General features: G+C 35.6%; 1 protein-coding gene across 2 annotated transcripts in view; it reads right to left on the reverse strand.

Moving 5' to 3' along the window:
* The window catches only part of SEMA3D (semaphorin 3D), a 197,685-nt gene that overhangs the window by 108,079 nt on the left and 74,942 nt on the right, over window positions 1-14,664 (reverse strand). The window lies entirely within an intron of this gene.

The raw sequence follows: 14,664 nt of genomic DNA on the forward strand, positions 1-14,664 counted from the left end.
TAAGATTCATGACTGTGTTTGGAGGATTATACTGTTCCTATTTTATGTATTCATGAAGTAAACAGAGAAACCCAAATGTAAGAAAATGGATTCTGAAAGATATATGATCCTGAACCAATAATGGGATCAAAATTGTAAAGCAGGAAGGGACCTTGAAAATCAATTAATACAAATTCATGATTTTATAAACGAAGGTGTTTAATTCCTCCAAGGTGAAGCCACATGCCCTAAAGTCACAACATCACATGGTGGTAAAACTGATGCTATAACCTCAGTCCCAGTCCCCATTTCTCTTTGACACTTGTCTGTAAGTTCTAATTCTTTTTTTCATTCACAGTTGTGATATGGACCGACTCTTATTTAAACTTAGGTCTGGGTTTACAGAAATCCAAATCTTTTCAATAGATTTTGCCTCAAGTACTTGTCATACCTTCTCATTTTCTACAACTGTATAATACTAAATACCAATAAAGTAATAATATCACTCATTACTTATTAAGGTCCATTAGATACTTCTAGACCTTAAAACTAAAACATTATTTTCAAGTAAGTCATTATTAATTGATGAGAAAAATATAAAGAGACAATGTCTCAGAAATAGGTATCAAGATACTGCTTAAAATGTATTATGGCAGTTTTCAACCCCTAATAAAATTTATCTTTGGTCTTTGAAATTTAAAGCCTATATGTTCCACACATCAACTGTGGGCTTTATTATTTCATATTTTTGAGAATTCCCTTCACTCTTTCCTAATTTACAATGGTTAAATGTTACTTCCCTTATTGAGCAAGACAGATTTTGATCTTAGTTTTGACAAACCAAAAGGTTGTATGCTCAAGAATATATGATACTATATATCAATTTCTCAGGTCAGGGTGGTCTTATTAATGTTTATGAATCATGCTTTATGTACACTGGATACAAGTCTGAACTCTACACTAATTATTTTCTATTAAGCTAGATATAACTTTAATAGTTTTTCAGACCAGAGGCACATGGAATAATATTTTCTAGCATCTCCAAATACAGTAAGCTTATTTTTGTAGGACTCATATCCAATAAACATTCCATACTAACTATAAAGCAGAGCTGAGGAAAGAATAATATAAGCTATTAATAAATCATGGAGGTGTGAAGAATAAAGGACTTAATATACGATCAGCATTATAATGGTGCCTGGTACACAGTAAGTGCTATATATCAGCTATTACAATCATGATGATGTATTTTTTAAACTTTCTACAAAATCTATAAAAAGGAAGTCATTATATTTCCCAACTCATATAAGTGTTAGGATGATTAAAGGAGATAATTATATAAGGTTCTTAAAACAATAGCTTGAAGATAGGAAAAGTTCAATAAATATTAACTGTTACTTTGAGTATGATTATTAAATTCCAGTTTGGGAAAAGTAAGTTCTATCAAAGAAGAATGTTATCTTGTCTTCCATTAAACCTGAGTCGTGAAGATGAGAACTTCTCTGTATTTTTTTTTTATAATAGTGGACTAATATTAAAAAACTATTCAGGGGGCACCTGGGTGGCTCAGTTAAGTGTCCAACTCTTGATCTCAGCTTATGTCTTGATCTCCGGGTTATGAGTTCAAGCCCCACACTGGGCTCCACACTGGGCATGGAGCCTACTTAAAAAAAAAAAAAAAAAAGCTATCCAGTCCACAAATATTTATAAGAATCTATTACATGTTAGGTATTGAGCATGTAGTTAAGGGTGTAGTCCTGACCAAGCCCTGCCTTCAAGGGGCTCACAGAACAATCCATAAATAGATACATACACAAAATACAATATAAGTGAAATAAATTCTAATACAACTATACACAAAAGAAATCTTTCAAGTAATTGTGCATCACCGTATAAAAGAAGATGATAATTGACAATAGTGTTGAAAGACAAATGGAAGCTTTACAGGAAAGATATAAAGAAAAGTTTATTCAAGGCAGAAGAACACGGGAATGTACTAGGGCATATATCATCATATATCACATTCACACACAGCATTTTAAAAAAATTTTTAAAAAATTTTATTTATCTGAGAGAGAGAAAACAAGCAGGGGGAGGGGCAGAGGGAGAGGGAGAAGCACGCTCCCCGCTAAGCAGGTAGCCCAATGTGGGGCTCAATCCCATGACCCTGGGATCATGACCTGAGCCAAAAGCAGACACTTAACCGACTGAGCAACCCAGGTGCCCTCACACACTGCATTTTTAATATGTCTCCTACTCTGCAGTGTGAGCTCCTTCAGCACAAAAACTATGTCTAACTTATCTTCGAATCCACAGCACTAGCTCAGTGTCTTGGAGACAAATTAAGTACTTACTAATATTTGTGGAATTGAAGTATAGTTTGGTATGCTAGAACATACAGAATATGTAAGGCTGGACATCAAGGCAGCCTCCAGATAATCGAGCCCAAAATGGCACGCTGGGGAGTTTTGTTATCATCTAGGTAACAAGAAGCCACTAAAACATATTACACAGAAAAGTGACAAAGACTTTAACTGAGTGTTGGAAAAAAAGTCTGGCTGCAGTGTTCAGGATGGATGAGAATTGGAAAAGTGGGAGCAAGGGGACTACCCAGAAGTTTCTGAAAGATGTTAAGTCCCTGAATTATAGCAATGCCAATGAGGGGAGCAAGACGTTTAAGAATCTTGCATCTCATTTGTTGTTTCTAGTGGTACCGCCAGGAAAATAAACTTGAGGTAGTCACTTGCTTTCTTTTCTTTTACTATAGCCAATTCTATTGGGTTTAGTTTCAAATGTGACAAGGAAAAACAGCTGCGAAAATAGTGACTAACGTAAAGTATTATCATTTCAAAATGATTTAATGTTGCCTTGTGACAATGTTAGCATCAAAACGATTAAAAGCATGCTTCGCCAATCCTTTGTAGCCAAACTAAATAATTAGACTTAGGCATTACATATGAAAATTTCTCAGGCTGACGCATACATTTTGAAAAGACCTTGGGACAGGGATTGGAACAGGTTCCCTCTTCCCCAAGCAGCTTATCTTTCTTGCATTTCTGCCAAACCAAGCAAAGTCATTTTTGTTTCCACAGTATCATCAACTAAAGCCCGGGAAAAAAAAAAAAAAAAAAAAACACCAGAGGTGGTGGTATTTAAGTCCAGAGCCCGCATCTTCACACCTAAAGCTAATACATTCCCAGGATTTCTGGAATCAGAAATGGATGCTGGCTCTACAGGCTGAAAACTCATGAACGTTAAAGACTAAAATTTGGCAATGTATTTCAGAGCTTTATTTTTTTCTTCTCCTAAACTGGCAACTCTCAGACATGTAATTTTAAATTTAAGACTGTCCACAGTTTATAATCCTTTGAACAGAAACTCTGCATGGTGGGGTGAGCATGTTGCTTCACACGTGCCATTCAGAGAAGGCCTGCTCTGTACAAACTCAGCCAGCCTCACATCTCCTCAGATGACAGCAGCATTTGCCTCTAGGTCCTAACTGCTTTCTTTGTTCTACCTAAACCTTTGACCTAATCCACCATAATCACTCCTTCTAACTGTTCTTTTAGCAATTCATTGTCCTATCACCTTATTCTCAGTTTGTAGTGTCACTCAATGTCCCAGGCCCTCAAACTCCCACTCTTGGTCTAGCAATATACTTTTGGAAAAGCTACAAGCTGGTTATTTCTGAAATAAATGAAACAAGGATTGTTAATTTATTCCACTAGGGTAAACATGGAAATTATTTCCATGATGGATTTTAATCAAATGATGACACAAAGTGTTCATGCTCCATGATCAATAAGCCACTGCAGAGCAACAGGATGGTTCTGAGGATCAAAAACCCTATAAATAACATGATTTTTCCTATGTCTATATGTGCATGTGCATTTTTCTGAAGGTTATGTCCAGAGTCTTCATCAACATCTCCTAATACCTCTCCAAAAGTCACAGAAACTGTATTTCCCACCTGTAGTTAATAACCATATTTAGAATAATTTCTCATTTCTAGCATTAAAAAAAATGAGTCACTACCTTTATAAAACTTGACCTTGAAGGCAAACAACTGAGTCACCTAAGACCACCAGGTACTCTGCACATGTTGCAAAGACTCTGATAGCAAGTTCCACGCTCATGGATCTGACAGCCTAGTGCAGAGGAAATGCTCATCCACAGCAAAAATGAAATATGCTTGTGATGGAGGCCAAGAGTACTTAAAAGTCGTAGACTGTTAAATCTTTAATAGTAAAATGGAAAGAAATCCCCATCTGCATTTCTTTTAGCAAGACAAATAATGCTACTTCAGTTCTCTCATCATTATGTGCGGGTGGAGACACGGAATGGTCTCTAAGCTCCTTCCAATAATCGAGTTCTATGGCATTAGAACCTTATGCCTGACTTTGTTAAAATTAAGGAGGTATGAAGTAAACTCTCATCCACACCTATTCCTGGGCATTGCTCTGTCCCTTGGAGCAGATCGCCTCTACCTTTGGGAAAAACAGAAATATAACATAAAGAAATTCCAACTAAAAGGAAATTCATTCTATCAGTGATCCTTGTTGGACTCACGTGTTACCAATGCAGTGAGGTCCAGAATGGTTAAGTGGGCTTCACAAAACCAATTTGCTCTTAATGGTGAAGCTCAGCAACAGTGAAACTCCTCACTCACAGCCAGATGCCCCTCTATGTGAGGGGAAGGCTACAGATCCCATAATCCCTGCTCCTATTTGAAATAAACATCTGTTCTGAAAAGAATTCTTTGTATCTCCCTTTTAGTGTCCCTTAATACAATTGTTCATTCAGCCTGAAGAACATTTGACCTGATGGTCTACATTCTTCCTCTTCACCCCAGAAAGGAAGGGAGTGGTTAGTCACTTTGAATCTAATAAATTTAGGATTAAGCAACACAGACTTCCTCAATGTTTGACTTAAGTGTACAAGATCCCATACCCTTGAAATCACATTTATTGCTAGAAATCCTGAACTGGGTGGAGATGACAGTCTCTCTCACAAGAAGACTACATAGCTAAAAAATGGCTTCCCACATCCTTTAAAGAAGAACACTTAACATTTTTTTTAAGAAGATAAAGTTACTAAAGGCAGAACTTTGTGGGGTAAAAAGAAAACCACCTTGGAGGAAAGTCAATTGTTAATCTACTCCAATGTAAGGAATAGAATTCCTCAGCAGAGAAAGCTTCCAACACAAAATGGACCCAGATCAAAACCCGATTGCTTCTCCCTACCATCTAAAGATATTTAGCACAAATCCTTGCCACATCCACTCTTATTTTTCCTGAAAGGAAATGACCATTATATCAGTAAGGCAGTTCTGAGGTTTCTTGAAATATGGTCACCTCTCCAATGTGTTCTTTGAAAAGCTAAGTAAAGAAGTAGAGAAGTTTTTATTATTGTCTTCCCCATAAATTCAGCTTTCCTTCCTTGATCTCTGAATACCCAGGGCTTTCATGCTGACTGTTAGTATCTAAAGATTCCTTCTGTGGAATTCCTTATTCCCATAGTTTCCAGAAATGTTTTGGCTACCAAACCATTCCCCCCCAAAAAAGCCTGTTTTCGGTTTGGGTCAGGAGTGGAGTAATGGGAGCTAGCTATTCATTCCAAAATGAAAATTAGTCCCTAATGTTGTGGCTCATTGAGTTCCTTTGGCTCTCTGTGAACTTGTATTTGCTTCCTCAGTGTTTGGTCCAAGCAAAGGCATGGATTCTGTCTTGGAATCAAACTTTGGAAATTTAACTCATCTTAAATTGGCCCCACCTGACTTTCAGTTGGTTTTCTGAGGCTTGAGATCATATGAAAAGATTTTGGTTACCAAGATAGCTCACTTCCACCTATCAAAAACACAAATTATTCTCTGTTTATGTACACTCAGTCTCCATAACTAGCTGCTCAAACAATATCAAATATATAAAAAAATATTATTTAAATGTAAAATCCTTACAAAAGACTACTTCAAAATGGTAGGTATTTGATTATCTGTACACTTTCCTAAGTAAGAAGTCCAGCCCTGTTTTCTTCCTTCAAAAAAAAAAAAAAATCAGATTATCATTTGCTCTTTTGCAATGGAATGTTGAAGATCATTCTGCTCGTTAGGTATTAGAACATTATCTATGTCAATAATAAATCAGACGGTACCATGTAAGGAAACATAAATTAGAAACAAATAAAGGCTATTATATCATTAGAGGTTTGTTCTTGCCAGGACAGGATGTGCAGGAGAGAGTGGCAATTTTATACTGTCACACTTCCATCAACATCTATGCTTTTGAAACACAGGTTTATTCTTAATTGGCTAGCTTTCAACAGCAGATGCCTTATATAATCCATCACACATGAGAGTCATAATTTATGATTATGAGTCCTTTTACATTCTTACTTTGAATTAGTTCTTTTAAATTCTCAGAAGCTTTGCTACGATAATTTTTCCCACTGACCTATAAAAAAAGACTAACATTATAAGTACCTAGTATATTTCCAGAAAAACAAGGTTATAATAGAACAAACTTCCTCAGAAGTGGTTGACAGGATAATTCCGGGAAGGCTGATTCTACTGTGACAATTATTTTCTTAACTCCCTTCATAGCCTTGAGATTTTCTCACTGTTGAAATTTTAAGGAATGTTTAAAATCAAGACACCATGTCACAAATGAATATGGACTGGTTTTCAATCAAGTATGTAAATTTAATTTTTACAAAATCAGAGGGACATACCATAAAACACCACCTACTATGGATTCTAAATAGCAAGGCAAAAATATGATAGGAACAAATAATTCCTCAAGCTAAGATCACGACAAATTAATGTACAGAGCAAAGAGCTATGAGAATAATTTTTAAAAGGACAATGTTCTCTAACATTAGTTTTTTAAATTAATTATACTCATCAAAATTAAGTATATGCATACCAAAAAGTAACATTAAAAGGCATAGGTAAGGCATCTGTCTCCTCCTCTGTCCACCTCTAATCTAGTCCTCATAATAAAACATTTAATAGTTTACTTTCTATTCCTCTTTATATTTCTTTTTTTTTGAGATTTTATTTATTTGTCAGAGAGAGAGAGAGAGAGGCAAGCAGAGGGAGAAGCAGCCTCCTTGCTGAGCAAGAAGCCCGATGCAGGACTCGATCCCATGACCCTGGGTTCATGACCTGAGTCGAAGGCAGACGTTTAAGCGACTGAACCACCCAGGTGTCCCTCCTTTTTATGTTTCTAAATAATATGAATATACTACTATCTTTTAAAACATTATTTCAGACATTTTCATTGAATTCCCATTTACAGAAGCTGAGAATTTTAGCTTTCTGATGCCACCTCTTTCCTTCCAACCAAGCTCCTGACATAATAACATGCCCATTTTCATGAAAGCTGTATTCAATGATTCCATTATTATCGCAATGTAAATATTCTTCCCTACTGAGAAAAGTAGTTTTCTGATTTATACTTTCTTTCTTGAAAAATACTGTTGCTTTAATTAATAGTTTCCCGGTTTGTGACATTTGCTTAGTTTTAAAATCATGATCAAATCTTTCCACACTTTCTGAACAGTGCCTCCCTAAAATTTTCATATGATATTCTATCAGATTATTTTTTGTTTTTCTCCTGGAGACATCTCTACCGGGCCCTTTCTTCTTCTCCCTACAAACTGGCTTGGTTGTTCTCTCACCTGAGAGACAGCTTTCTCAAACTTCCTTCTACCTCTCTCCTATTATGAATCCCATCTTTCCTAGATCCTGTGTCTTCCTCCTTGATTTATTTTCTTAACTTCGGTGAGCACATCTCCAGAAGCTTCCTAAGAGAGGGTGACTGAAACTTAAATTTTTGAAACTTTCCATGTGTAAAAATGCCTCTAATTTACCCTTATTAACAGGTGGGCTAACTACAGAATTCTGGGTTGAATAGCATTCACCCTCAGTGATCTGAGGCATGTGAACACGACGTTCTGGGTTTCAAAGTCATGATTGAGAAGTCTCATGTCATCGTATCCCCAGCCTTTGAATATGTCTTTATTGTTTCTGGAAGTTATTTGAATCACCTCTTCACTCTTGCTATTATGAAGTTTAAAATAATTGGACTGAATATGTCTTAGGTTTTGTTTGTTTTTGTTCCTGTTTTTCATTTACCATGCTGGGCACTCAGTGTGACATCTGATCTAAAATTTAATTTCCAGTGATTCAGGAAAATTTTAGTTTGGTTTTTCATTCCCAACAAACAGATGTCAATTACTGGTAGAATTTTTCTCTAGATTTTCTACAGAAAATGTCCTCTATTTACATGCTCAAGGAAGATATTCCTGGTAGAGGCGTGCAGAGACTATGCATTAAAATACGCACACAGACTTCCAAGAGGGAGATTAAAAATACAGTCATAGAATAATGTTTTCCTGAATTTCAAGCCATATTCATAGGGCACAAGCAATGAAATTATGTTTTCCATTTATAGTTTCCTATAATTGTTTTTGTCTTACAAATTGCTAGATCTCTGCTGATGAATTTGAAATGGACACCTAAAACAACACTGCCTCTCTCAAATCACAGTTCAGAATTTCCAATAGACTGCTTCATACTGTCCTTTTCCCCTAATCAACTGATCTTACTGAGTTTAATGACTTAATGACATGACTTAGCTCCCAGGCTGAAAAAATCAAAATCCTTTTTAGTTTTCCTTCCTTGGTCCCTTAACTCTTTTTTCCTGTATTTAAATAATTGGTACTTCTAAGTCTATTTCACTTCCCTCACACCAACATCCAGCTAAATTTAGTCTTACATATTTGATCATGCAAATTTTCTATTCTTCCTTCTCAAATATTTACTCCTATTGTCAGCCAAGCCAAGATCCCTATTACTCCTTCTCTAAATTACTATAACTAACTTATAAACAACTTTGTTCTATGCCCTCCTTCTTCACCAATCTCTACCACATGATGCTGTCTATTCTGTTTTTTCCTCCTAAATCACAATTAAGTTAGGTCAATTTCATGACCAAAATCCTCCAATGCCAATATATACTTCATTCAATAAAGTCCGAGTTTTGTCCAATGTTCAAAGTTCCATTTCATACCCAATCTTATTCAAAATTCGTCAATGGCATTCATTTCAAAAAATGTCCTAATCCTATGGCATTAATATATTTGCAATTATTTTGTCCCTTAAAAAAAAACTAGAAGCCCTTGCAGATAAGAATAATGTCTAAATCAATGCTGTAATTCATCACCACTTCTTGCACATAAGAAGTCTAATAAACACTTAACTAACAATTTTTCAAACTAGTGATTCTTATGTGTGTTGGTTTACCTACCTTCCATCTAAATCAGAATTTATTACAGGCTTATTAATAATTTAGAGAGGTTAATGTGCCATTAGGAGACCCAACTGTGGCTCTAATGCTTTGCAGTCATGAAAGGTTCCTATTGTTATCTCCAAATGCTTGGGGGTGGGGGTGGGGAAAGAGAAGGAGGTCTAAAACAGAACACTCTAGAACAGAGCTTCTTAGGATTTAACATGCTTTCAAATCAGCTGGGATTCTTCTTTCTCATTTACAAGAGGGTGAAGGGCTGAGTTTGTTCACTTCTAACAAGCTCCCAGATTATGCTGATGCTATGGATCCTCGAACCAAAGTTGGAGTAGAAAAGCTAAAGTGCAAAGTGACCCCACTGCACTGAAGAGAAGAGCTGGAACCCCCTCTTTTCCACACTAGATAGAGTTCCTTGCAAATACTTAAAACATGGCATGTGTTAATTTATGCAAGATGGCCAGATTGTTGTTTTTTTTTTCCTTTACAATTCTACAGTGGTCAAATCTGCACATCCCTAATTTATTCTAAATTAACCTAACTTAAATTATAACTAACTTAATTGCTGTAAGTGATAAATGACCTGCTTAGTTTAAATCAATGACATGTGAACTATTCGCCTTCAGTTTTCTCTTACAAAGAAGGATGTATACTTAATATGCATTAACCTGGAAGGAAGACACAAAATGACAATGATTTATTCTTGACTTTCAAGTAAATTTCCTGTTACTTGCAGCAGCAGAAATTCTACCAGAGTTGCCCAAAAATAACTGTATTTGTTAAGATCTTCCATTTTTACTTCAATTAATTCAATAACCTATTGTTTGGACTCTCTTTGAAACCTGTCATAATATTCATTTTGTGCTTTATAACATTCAAGGAGCTTTCCCTCTTTTATTTAATTTGATCCTCAAGGAAAACCAGAGGATTACCACTATTTTCCAGATGAGAAAACCTAGACTCGGAAAGAGCAAATCATCGTTCTAATGAACAGTACATGCCAGAGAAAGAGCTAACATCTAGGTCTTCTGACTTGAAGCCCCGTCAACTATTACAGCTATATTTTATATATGAAAATTTAGCATTTACTTAGAAAAGCAAGATTCTTCTTCAAAACACTCTACTTACATTTTTACATAATGTACCCACAGACAAATTCTATTGCTTCTTCCAGTTCATCATGCCACTGGGATTACTGAAATATTTATCTTATTTTCTAGACTGTGTCTGGTTCACTGTGACTTCAAACAAATCTCTTTATGAGTATCTTTCTTTGGAAGTAAAAAAGCACTTAGTTCTAATTTATGCCTCTTTTTAATTAATAGGATTAAATCAGCATGTTTAAAGGACTCTTACAAAAGTGCAAAATATATATTACTAGTTCTTGAGAAGCAGAGAGGCAATTTGTCAAATTTTCTATGAAAAACAAAAGATATTCATTTTTTAAAATGACCTTAAATTTTTATTTTTACACGTGTTGAAAGAATCTCATTGTAAAAATTCCTTTAATAAGATCCAAGGAATTAGAGTCAAATTTTAGGTAAGTGAAGTCCTAAAACAAGCAGTTGCATATACAAAATTTTATCTCCTTAATAATTTATGGAATAGTAAACAACCACATATAACATCTGTTTAAAAGGAACTTTTTTAACTGAAAAAGAGATGACTGGGTTTAATCCCAGAAAAAAAAAATTGCCTTTACTTAAGCAATGACCATCCTAATGTGCCTTCCAGGTTTATGCATAGCCAAAGACACAACCAAAGTGTTTCATGATGTTGCTTCTCTTTCACCCTGCCCAGAGGACATCACTGAACTTTGGTAGACCTCAGTGATTTTTATATTATCTTCTTAATTCCAAGAACGTTTTTTTGTGTGATATTTCTATGGTAATATTACATCGTATGTTGTATCTTACATTATTGTGTAACTTCCATCACTTTGTGAACCTCCACAATCAATGTTTAGGACAGTGCTCAAATACAGTGTTAAATAGATTTTAATTATTATGAATTAATAGGGTTAGATGCAGACAAACTGTAGTATAAATACCATTGACCTGAAAAGCAGGAGACTTGGATCAGTTTTGTTTTTTTTTTTTTTTTTTTAATTATCTCTTATAGGAACTTGGGATTATTATTTCACCTTTCTGGAGTTTTCTTTCCAAATCTTTATTTATCAACTTTCTTAACATATATACCACTTAAAAACTGTATCGCTCGGGGCGCCTGGGTGGCTCAGTCCGTTAAGCATCTGCCTTGGGCTCAGGTCATGATCCCAGGGTCCTGGGATTGAACCTCACATCAGACTCCCTACTCAGCGGGGAGCCTGCTTCTCCCTCTCCCTCTGTTGCTCCCCCTGCTTGTGCTCTCTCTCTTTCTGTCAAATAAATAAATAAAATGTTTATTAAAAAAAAAACTGTATCACTCTATCAAACTGAACACATTCCTCCTAAAACATAGTTTTTTATCTGTTTGACCTCTCTTTCCATCTAGACAATAGCTGACACTGACAATGACCCAGATAATAGTTCAATATGCAAAACAAGCCAGTTTCATTAATATTTGTTCTAAAAGTAGCCTGGGGCGCCTGGGTGGCTCAGTCAGTTAAGCATCAGACTTCAGTTCAAGCTCCACACTGGGCTCTCTGCTGGACAAGGAACCTACCTAAAAAATATAAAATAAAATAAAATAAAATAAAATACATAAAAGTAGCCTGTTTTTAGAGAAAAGAATGGAATTTCATCAATATTTTCTTCAGTAACATATGGATTATCCCACATCTCTTCTGAATCGTGGATTATTTCTCTCCTAGATTATTTTAACTAAAATATAAATATGGTGTAATTTAGTTCATAAAAAAAAAATCTCTTGATTTTATTTTCCTCCCAACTACTACTGCCCATGTCTCCATTACAGGAAAAACCCTTGAAAGAATTATCTATAATTGTCTACAGCCCCTGAGCCCATGCTCTTAAGTATCCAACCTAATTGTGCCATGGCTCCCACACTCAAAGACACTGCCTTTATCAAGGTCAACAGTGAACTTTTGTTGTTGAATTTAATGTTAATTTTTACTTATCTTTGAAGACACATTAGCTGAATATGACACTGCTGATAATCTCTTTTCCTTTACTTTCTTCATTGACTTCCTGGGCACCTCAACTCCTGATTTTTCTCCTACATTATTTTTCTGGGCACTTCTTTTCAGTTCACCCTGATGCTCATCCTTCTTTTCTCTACTTTCCTTGCTTGAGAGAATCCCAGAACTCAATCCTTCAAATTCTTCTACATCCCTTAGTTATCTTATAGAGTCTCATGGATTTAAAAATTTCTATAGGCTAACTGCCAAATTCATATCTCCAATGATATGTTGCATAAACTCTAGCAATTATATACTCAAATGCCTTCCTGGCATCTCACTTAGACATCCAATAGTCTTGTCTTCTCAAACAAATATGTCCACTTGATTTCCCCCCCCAAATCTATTTCTTTCACAGTCTTCACCATCTCAATTAATGGTATCTCCATCCTTAACTTAAAAACAAAACAGAACAAAAGATGGAGTCAGATTTGACCCTTCTATCTTTTACTTCATATTCTACCCATCAAAAAATCCTATTGGCTCTACCTACATATAATCCTCTTCTCCTACCTCCACTGCAACTGGTCTGGCCCACAGACCATCATTTCTCACCTGCATTATTACAACATGTCAGTTTCCCTGAATTCTCCCTTTCAGCGTATGTACAACACAGAAACCAAAATGATCCTATAACAGTGAGTCAGATTATGTCACCTCTGTGCCAAAATTCTCCAGTAGGATTTCCATAACACTCAGACTAAAAGCCAATGTTTTAACAATGACAACAGGGGAAGGATCTAATCTTTTCTCCCCCCTTCTATTAACTCTCTGATTTAGTCGAACTTCTTTCCCCCATCCAACTGTTTTTCAGCCATACTGTCTTCCTTAGGATCCTTAAACATGGCAGACCATTTTCACCTTATAACCTTTGCATTTGATGTTCCTTTTGCCAAAAAATGTTGCTTTCCCAAGTATCTGCATGATTTGCAACAGCAATTTCTTTAAGTATTTGTAAAAACATCACTCTCAGTGAGTTATTTTCCTTACCACCATACTTGACTACCATACCCCCACCATTCTCTAGCTAACTTCCATGATTCATTTCTCTCCATAGCACTTTTCACCTCCTATTTTGCTATGCAATGTACTTATGTATGATCTGCCTTTCTATATCAGCATATAAACCACAGGATGATAGGGAGTTTTGCCTCTTCTATTTGCTGATATATCCCCCTGTTGCCAGAACAAGGCCAGAAATGTAATGGGCACTCAGAAACTATTGTTATTAACTGTTTATAGTTAAATATCTCATCCACAATAAGATTATCCTTGAACTCTTAAAACCACAGAAGCCCAACTGAACAGCCTCAGTTTAGAGAAAATACATCTGGGAAAACAAGTGACTCCATTCAAATGTGGCACATTTTCCAAAATTAAACCATCAATGACTTGCTTTATAGAAAAATACATATATTACATGAGAGTGCTTACTATAAGATTGATAATGCTTCTTCACTAAGTACTTAGGGAGAGGTATTCAGAGCAAGCCAGTTTCTTTTCCCATGAATTTAACAACAAAAATGTCCACTTTAGATTGCATCATGTGGTCTGAAACCCTGAGTGATTTTACGATACACTTTAACCCACTCTGAGGGCTACCAACCAATCAAAGACACTACTCTTATCAAGGCCAACAATGATCTTTTAAACTGTAAGGGCTTATTAACTACTAGAAGACCACAACAGTAAAAATACTGGAAAGTACCTTTAATAAATTCACAATCTGTGGGTGGTACTTAACTGCAGGAAACTAACTCCAGTAGAAAATGCTTTGGGAGTACGTGGAAGCAATTTTAATATGTGTTATAAACAAGAGGGAGCTACATAATATTTTTCAAATTGTTTCCAGAAGGAAACCTTTGGTCTGCAACCATTCACATGGAGCAAGATAATAACGTTTCACAAAAAATAATAATTGATAGCATTTATTACATGCTTACTATGCCAAACACGGTTAGAGGTGCTTTACATGGGTCAACACACCTTAACAATATCCTGACTGGAATTGAATAAATTAATGCATTAGATTTACTGTTACACTTCCTGTGTTACGAATAAGAAAAGGGCAGCACAGAAAATAAACATCCAGATATCTCACAACTAGCAGGAACAGTTAAAACCTACGCAGTTTGGTTTTCTTCACTTTTATATCATGCTGATCAAGATAATAGAACTAATGTTAGACTAGTCAAATCAAACAAGTTACATGAGTCAAATAACCATGAATCTCTTCCTGAGACA

The sequence above is a fragment of the Callorhinus ursinus genome, unplaced genomic scaffold (assembly GCF_003265705.2).
Source record: "Callorhinus ursinus isolate GAN/ISIS: 27379988/994484 unplaced genomic scaffold, GSC_fseal_2.0 scaffold12, whole genome shotgun sequence".
NCBI lineage: Eukaryota > Metazoa > Chordata > Mammalia > Carnivora > Otariidae > Callorhinus > Callorhinus ursinus.